The sequence below is a fragment of the Cornus florida genome, unplaced genomic scaffold (assembly GCF_030987335.1).
Source record: "Cornus florida cultivar Cherokee Brave unplaced genomic scaffold, ASM3098733v1 CherokeeBrave_3.0.0_Hap2_Chr03, whole genome shotgun sequence".
NCBI lineage: Eukaryota > Viridiplantae > Streptophyta > Magnoliopsida > Cornales > Cornaceae > Cornus > Cornus florida.
In genome coordinates, this window is record NW_026775573.1 from 37,599,654 (window position 1) to 37,608,368 (window position 8,715).

The 8,715-nt window shown below is 36.2% G+C and overlaps 1 long non-coding RNA gene across 1 annotated transcript; it reads left to right on the top strand.

Annotated features, from left to right (window-relative positions):
• Positions 1-2,647: 2,647 nt before the first annotated feature.
• LOC132300296 (uncharacterized) lies at positions 2,648-8,188 on the top strand. Its single transcript, XR_009480388.1, has 3 exons — positions 2,648-3,257; positions 6,570-6,665; positions 6,764-8,188. It is a non-coding gene; the product is annotated as an uncharacterized LOC132300296 (long non-coding RNA).
• Positions 8,189-8,715: the final 527 nt, after the last annotated feature.

The following is an 8,715-nucleotide window of genomic DNA, read 5'->3' on the forward strand; positions in this document are numbered from 1 at the left end:
CGTGATTCCTACGAAAGTGGCTTTTTAGTTCTGTATTGCAAAGGAACTAGCAATATGTAAGTTTGGGGGTGTTATGAGCACTAAATATTGTATATTCGAGCTCCTTAGTACACATATGTTAAGACCTAAAGTGATACATCTATCCTATTTTATACTGATTTATGTTTATTTCATATTTTTAGGTGTTTTCCCAAAAAAGCAGTTAAAACCGGGCTTTTATGATGAAAAGAACGATAATGATGTTTACCGCGTCGTTGCTGGTTATCCGAAGCAAGCCGAGAGTCAAAATGGTGAATTTTGGAAGAGTTTAAGTTTGGAAGCTCGAGCCTCAGTTTTATTGCTCGAGTACAAAACAAGAAATTCCACCACGGTGAGAAAGCTCGAGCCCGAATCAGAAAGCTCGAGCCTAACTTAAGGGTGCTCGAGCCTTTACCTAAAAGCTCGAGAACATGATGCATCGGAATAAGAAAAGTTAATCCAAGCTCTCATGACCTCGTGCCAAGTCTTAGGGATCGAGCACTAACACCTAGAACTCAAGCCCATTGGGATCGAGCACCATGAAGAGAGGATTGAGCACCATCAATAAAAAGATGTTTCAGAATAATTTTGCTCTCAGAGCTCGAGCACTACCACTTCGAGCTCGAGCATGGCTGAAAACTCTGAATCCGCTTTAGTATTTTGGGCATAACTTTTGACTCGGAACTCCAAATTGAGCAAACTCAGTGGCTCTAGAAGGAAGACTCGAAGTCTAATATTTTTGTCTCTAATAGCCATCTCAAGATTCGCACTCTAAATGGATCAAAATCGCGTTACAAAGTCAAAACAATTTGCTAAAAGGTGATGCTTGAGCCTAAACTCCAAAACCCGAGCCTGAACGTCCTTAAAGTCAAAAATACATGCAGGAACTACCAAAAATCATCTTTCTTTATTTCCTTAAGAGCCCAATTGTTACCAAAAGCTAGAAAACCAATCCAAAGGGGATTGGGACTTATTCTCCACTATAAAAGAAGAGGAGAAGACTACAGAAAATCATCCATTATCTTTCTCATATCTCTCTCACAGCGGCTTTTAGGGTTTTGAAGAAGAAGATCCAAAAGGAGTTTTAGTGGTCCATGGCGATGAAGACCACAACAACACAGATGATATCTTGCGTCGTCATGAGTAGCTAATTCCTCTCTTAGGGTGTTGATGTAGCCCGAATCGAAATACTATGGTTTGATTGTTCTGTACTTTAGGAATTTAATATATTATGTATTTTGATTGCATGATTTTGGGCAATTTTCTAATTCAATTGGTGTTTTAATTATTAAATAGTTTTTGAATGATTAATACCTTGTCTTAGATTTAAGTATTCTTAAATTATATTCAACCCATTCTTATTGGACGATATCTGGCGGAGCCCTGTTGGACATAAGAATAAAGATCATGCAATGATGTTCAAACGTTTTTCATGAATGAATGTTTTCATATTCTATGCTTAGGGAAGATGAGTTACACTACAAAATTAGTTAGAAGTAGGTAGGTACGTAGATAATTCGTGCCAACCCAAGATAGATTATTATTAATTAAAATTCGTGAAACATCTTTCTTTAAATTTGAATTAAACGAATGTTATTGAGTTTAATTCTATATGATATATAAATTGTTGAAATCCCAAGGTTGAACAATTAACCAAAGTATGAGGTTCGTGGTGAAGATAATCCCTAAGTATTTCTTCTCTTGATCTCAATCCCTTTATTTTATTTATTTTCTGTTTGTGTTATCATAACACAACAAATCAAATCCTCTTTCTAAATTAAAATAGTATTAATTGAAGACTCGATAAACTACCACAGTCTTTGAGATTCGACACCCTCAATATAGCCCTATCTTACAAAGATTCGTTCTATTGCGAGTGGTTAATTTATTATTGACACACATCATTGATCAAAATAGATAAATTCTTCTTCTCGGTTGATTTTGTTATCATAGACACGGAACTGGTTGCCAACCCAAAGAGTCAAATTCCCGTTATCCTTGGCCGTGGCCGTCCTTTCTTGGCCACGGCCAATGCAAACATCAATTGTAGGACAGGGGTAATGAAAATCTCTTTTAGGCACATGAAGGTTAAGTTGAACATCTTTAATCTGACCCCAAACTCTTTTGACAAGCATGAAAAGGTCAATGTTGTTGAGAGAATTGTTGAAAAAAGTGGTTGAAATCCCATCTCTTATTGAGTTACCAAAGTATAGTGTCTTACCTTCGAATGATTCTTCCCAAGATTTGACTTCAAAAGTCAAGTTTAAAAAGGCATGAAAGCCTAGAAGTCCATTTTTGGGTGTTGAAAGAAGTTCACCCAACACTACTGATTCAAATCCAACAAATTCCATATGGAATAATTTGTTGGGTGGGATTCAAAGTGTCTTGCATCCTATTGAGAAGGGGATGTCAAATAAGATTTTTGATCCGGGCTAAGTAGCCCAACGTCTTGCTAGAGACGTTAAACACTAGCATTGGTAGGGTTTTCAAACCCTATTCCTCCCTCATTTCTTCTATTTTTCATTTTTGCCTCGTCTAGATAAGTTTCGAGGTGTTTTATTTGAGTTTCCGAGTAATTTTTTGCATTTTTTGTGTCATTGATGATCGATCGCAGGTCCTTGGCGATCGATCGTGTAATTCCATTCGTCAACTTAGCGATCGATCGCCAACCCACGATCGGTCTCCAAAGAGACTGTTCAAATTTCAAAAATGTGCTTTGGCATTTCATATTCTAACCCTATTTTTTTTTTTTTATCAATTTTCTTTCTCTCTCCTCTCTCTCTCCTCCTTTTTCTTTTTCTTTCTTTCTTTCTTTCTTTCTTCTTCTTCTTCTTCTTCTTCTTTTTTTTTTTTTTTTTTTTTTTTTTTTTTTTTTTCACTTTCTCTGTCTCCCCCTTCGGTTTCTCTCATTTCCATCTCTTCTCCTCTCAACCCCGAAGCAAGCCCCCTCCCATCAATCCCTTACCACACAATCCTCACCCAATCTCTCTGTCAAACACCCGTCACCACTGAACCGAAGCTTCCCTTCGCCTTCACCGTATCTCCATTTTTTCCTGCAGTGAGCTCTTGGCCAAAGGCCGAGCTCCTTCTTCCTCTCTTCTCCCGGTTTTTGCTCTCCAATCTCGCAGCGTTCTCTTCCTTTCTCTGGATGATTTAGGCCAAGGAGAAATTCTGGTGACCTTCCACTTTTCCGGCGACATTCCGGTCTCCCCCTCTCTGTTTTTTATTCTCTCTTGCGGGTATGTGAACTTTGCATTTTCATTTTGTTTTTCATTTTTCTTTTGTTTTATTTTTCATCTTCATTGTATATTTGCATCTTTGTTTGTACTTCATTTTGTTGAAATTGAAATTGAAAAACCAAAAAGAAAATGAAAAACTGAAAATTAAAAAGGAATTGAAACAGTGGACTCAAATTGAACAATATGGACTGTGGGACTGTGATATAACTTGATTATACCTGTGATGTTGTGTGATGAAATGGGCTGGAATTTTGTGAATGGAGAATGGGCACTGTGATTTGGTTTAATTGGGGCAGTGTTGTTGTGAATTGGCTTTGAAGTTTGGGGCAGTTTTGTTGTTGTATTGTGAATGGAGAATGGGCTGAAAACTTGATTTATTGTTTGTGGGTTGTTGTTGATGGAGGAAGGGCAAAAATATTGAATTGGTTTTGTTGATTGGGCCGTGACATTGAATTGATATATATGTGCTTTGTGTTTTAAATTTTAGACTTTCAATACTGAAAAATGAAAATTTAAACGGTTGACATTTTTGGGAAGTTGTGCCATGTTGACATGCCATGTTGACATGTTGATTGCGATGCTATAATTTTTCCAAATGAGTTGACAAAATGTGCGTATGTTGCGAGGTTTAGAAAATGAAAAAGAAGTGTCCATTGTGTTGTAGTTCAAAATTTTAAATGGGATTTTGTCGAAATAATTGGATTGTTATTGTTGACAATTGAATTTTTGTCTTTGTGAGTTCAATTGAAAAATGGAAAGAGGATTTAATAAAAATTGAAATTGAAATTTGAAATGTTGAATTGTGTTTGATATATGTTTGATTAGAAAGATACTTTGTGAAGCACGCATTGTTTGAAATGGAAATCGGAATTGAAATGCTGTGACTTTGAAATTGAAATTTCTTGGAAATTTTTTATGTGCTTTCCTTTGAATTGAAAATTCGAAGCATGTCCCCGTTTTCATTTCATTTGTTAAGCCTAAGTGTGGAATTGCATGGATGTTTGTTTTAAGTGTTAAAATGCGTTAATGATGTGACTTGAAGTTGAAAAGTGTTGTGTTTATAAGTTTTAAAAATGAGAAGTCAAGTCTAAATGCATGAAAATGTTTTGAAATAGAACTTTTTGAAAAGTTTTCGTCTTAAATTGATTTATGCTCATGGTTATGGTGTAAATTTAGAAAAATAACCTTTGAAAAATTAGAAATTTCATTTGTGAATAAATTGTTGATTTTTGGAAATTGAAATTGCCTTTTGGACTTTGAATTTGAAAAGTGAAGTCGAGTCTTTAAATTCCTTCAATTGTTGAATGTTTCAATGCATGATTCTTGTGAAAATGCCTATTTACAATGCATGTGAATACTTGAACCCCAAAGTTTCAAAATTTTCAATTTTGAACTAAAGTTCTGAAATTTTCTAAAGTCATCCAAAATGCCCTTAAATAAGTTGAACTTGTTCCATTTGCTCTATTCTTTATCCAAATGCATGTTTTAAGTGCTATTGAGTTTGTTGTTGTCAATTCTTAATTCTTGCCATGTGAGGGCATCTATTTGATATCTTTTGAGCTAAAATGTTGAGAACTTAAATTTTTTTTGAAAAATGTGTTGAAATGTCAACTTGAACCCAACTTTTTGAAGTCAAATGTTGTGATGTTGCATAATAAGCTTAAAATTGACCTAATGTGATCTTTTTGAATAACTGTTGCCTTTTGAAATAAAACGCAAGTTTTCTTGTCATAAGTTGCACACCATGTTCACATTGTTGGTTTTTCAAACATGTTTGCACTTTTGAATAATCTTGTGTTGCATTATGATGATTTCTTGATCTTTGACTAAGTTTGGGGGAAATTGGATGTTTTGAGTTCAATTCGCAATGCTAGGATATCATTGTCATTCTTTGGCCTCAGTACACATTTGTGGGTATAGAATTGAACTTTGAAATGCCATTTGAAATAAGTTTCGGGGAATGTTATCTTGCTTCATTAGAATGTTGTTTTGGGCCTAAAAGTGTTTAAACTTGAACCAAATTGTCAATTGTGGTTAAGTTTAGGAAAGTTGATCATGAAATACCATTTTACTTGTTGTATTACATTATGATTCGTTCATGAAAAGCTTGTAAGGGCTTGAAATCGATCTTATTAGTTGGTCATTGCTTTTGATCCAAAAAGGGGTAAGATTCTCATCCTTCTCATTTTATACCATTGTTTGCTTCAATTATGCTAAGAAGGGGGTTGCGAGCCATCATTTTTATTCTTTATATTGCTTAGAGGGGGTCACGAGCCTTGAGTGACCATAGGTTGTTGATTTTGTGAAATGGAGAATGGGATATTTGTGAATGGAGTTTGGCTTGAAAATTGTGCATAATTTTTCAAATGCTACATAGGTTGCATACCATGTATAGAATTCATCTTTGAACTTGTTCATCATAACATGCTTAGGATAGAAATGTTTGCAACCATGCATTCCACTTAGTCTCTATTTCATGATATCCATGCTTCTTGAGTTCTAGATAGCCATTTGCCATGACTTGTTTCCTCCATGTCACCATGATTGCTTCATTGGTCTTAAATGTTGAATTTGTAGACATTCTTGCTTAGGAAATGATACTACCTCCGTCCCACAATAGAGGTCCATTTATAGAAATTGGAGTTTTTAAGGGGACATTGCAATTAATGCATTGTCCCTTTTTAAAATTACTAAATTATCCTTTCTAATTTAAATATATATAGTTATAAAGCTTGAAATTTTTTAAAAAGATAAAGGACAATGATGGAAATATAAAGGAAATATGCTTTGACTTTTAAAAGAGGACAATTAATTTGGGACATGTAAAAATGAAATAATGGACTACTAATATGGGACGGAGGGAGTACAATGTCATCCTAGGATCTACTTGCCTTAAAATTGCAAAATCTCTTGAGTTTTTGGTTTGTGAATGCACATTGCATGTTCATATCCTATACTTGTCACATTGCATGTTCATATCCTATACTTGTCACTTTGGTCTCATTTTGCACAAATGCTTTTAAAAGTGACCTTTTTGTTCCCTCTTTGCTACCATTGCACCGTATTGCATGCTTGAGATTGTTTATTGTGCCATGATCCATTCTTTGTCTGTTAGAGCATGTTTGAGTACTTAAACGTTGAAAAATAGTTTAAATGCATTTCTTAAAGCTTTCTTGTTAATTTCTTGCACAAGCATGTTCCATTCTAGTTATTCTCTGTTTCTAATTGATTTAAGTATGCTTAGTGTTTTCATTTCAAATGTTTATCCCATTTGTATACATGTGCACTGACTTTTATATATTGTTTTTCCAGATGCAGTGGAAGAAGACAATTGCTAAAAAGAGAGTCACTAGGCCTCGACAACCACCTCCTTCTCCACAAGAGGAATCTTCTCCTATAGAGTCTGAGGTAACTACATGATCTTTTGCATCTTTTTCCGGTCCATCATTTATGGACACATAGGACCCCATTGTCAGAGCAGTTCCTGACCTTTATTTTTCTAACAGAGATCAGGAGTCGGAGCACACTTTTGATATTGATTTCTTTACCCGGTCTGAGCAGACCAAATGGGCTTTTGATAAGATAACCTGGTAGGGTATTGCTACTATTCTTACGCTGAGCAGCGACATGGTGTATCCTCGATTGGTTGCATTATTCTACCAGCACCTCCGACGGGGTCAGGTTGATCCATAGATTCTTCATACTGCCATAGATGGGCAGGACATTATCATTTTTACTGTCTCCATAGAGATAGCCTGCAGATGCCCCTACATGTCTTCGGTAGTGACTAAGTCGGGTAGGCATTATACCCGATTATCACAGAGTATCCTTCAGATATGGATATTGGTGCTTATCTTTCTCCTCAGACGGCCTATGTAGGCAACCCTTATGCTAAGCGGGAGGATATCCCATCCAGGTTATGGTTTATTAACACTATGTTGTTCTGCAATGTCTTTCCATCTAGGCATAATACTTAGAGGCGACAAGAGATTTTGAAGGCCCTGTACAGTTTTAACCAGGGATGTTAGGTTTCGATTCCTGCTCTTATCTGGGAGATTATCCATAAGTATTGGGATAATCTAGTGTTTAGATGAAATGATAAAGCCAAGTCCTGGTCCCTACCCTTTGCCACTTGGTCACATAGATTCTAGAGGGCCAGGGCTTTCCATTTGACCCAGAGGAGGAGACAGAACCGGCCATTAAGAAGAATAAAAGGAAGTATGGTGCGACTCAGTGGAAGAAAAACTACAATGCCTGTCAGACCAGTCTCAGATTAGATGAGAAGATAAGGCTCGAGACTGCATATTCTCAGAAGGATATCAGGAGGGATCACCTACCTCTTCCAGACCCAAATCTAGACAGCTAGCGCACCACTTCCAGCATATCTCAGCCTCCCATAGCTTTCGAGTTCCTGATCGGCACTTCTTCAGTTCCACCTTCACCTATAGCACCTCCGACAGGCCTATCCTCTCAGTATGCCAGCTCTGATTCCAATCTCCATGGCGATGTTACTCAGTTTCAGTCTAAGCTTAGATCATTCGATGCTCAGATGGTTCAGCGAGTGACCGATATTAAAAGAGGTATCACCGATGCGAGGAGGGATATTGCATTACTTAGGACTGATGGTGCATAGATCTGTATTGATATGACCAGCTTCCGCGGTGAGGTCATCGATATGTTTCAGCACATCATGGATCTGCTTGAGGCCCTGAATGTTGTTCCATGATTACTCCACATTTTCTCCCACTTATTTACCTACTCTGATAGTATCTGATACTGTTTGATACTTAATTGCTATTTTTGGGGATTTATACTATTTGATATATTCTACTTGGTGTTTGATCATTATTTTGGATTTTTAGTTTTGGATTTACTTTCAGATATTGATTATTGGTTTTTGGATATTGATATATTTTGACTTGAGTTTTGGATATTTTGAGATTGATATTACTTTATGCCATGATTTTATGCCCATTCATTCCCAGTTCTTCATTCTATTTCATTTCTATCATTTGATGCATATGCTTTGACAGTTGCTAGTGTGACCATTTTTAGACAGATTTTTGGAATCTAAGTTTAGGGGTACGCCTTCCAATGCTAAGATTTGCATTGCCAGGTTCTGTATGCTACGCCCATTTGATATACTCTTTCCACTTGATGAGCGATGAAAAATGCGTATTTAAACCCTTTAAGCTTGAACATTCTGGGACCTTTATCTATTTTATTTTCCCGTTTTAGACTAATTTCGTGTTATTTCCCTTTTTAGGTCAATAAAGTTAAAACGAGCTAAGAATGGCTTCTTAAGGCCTTTTTGGAGTCAAATTAAGTCTTTGTGACAATTTGGAGCAAAAAGTGGCTGATGCTGAAAAACTGCCAAGTTTGATCGATCTCACCTAAAACGATCAAAAGTTGAATCGATCTCACCCAGAACAATCAAAAGTTGGATTGATCGAAAATA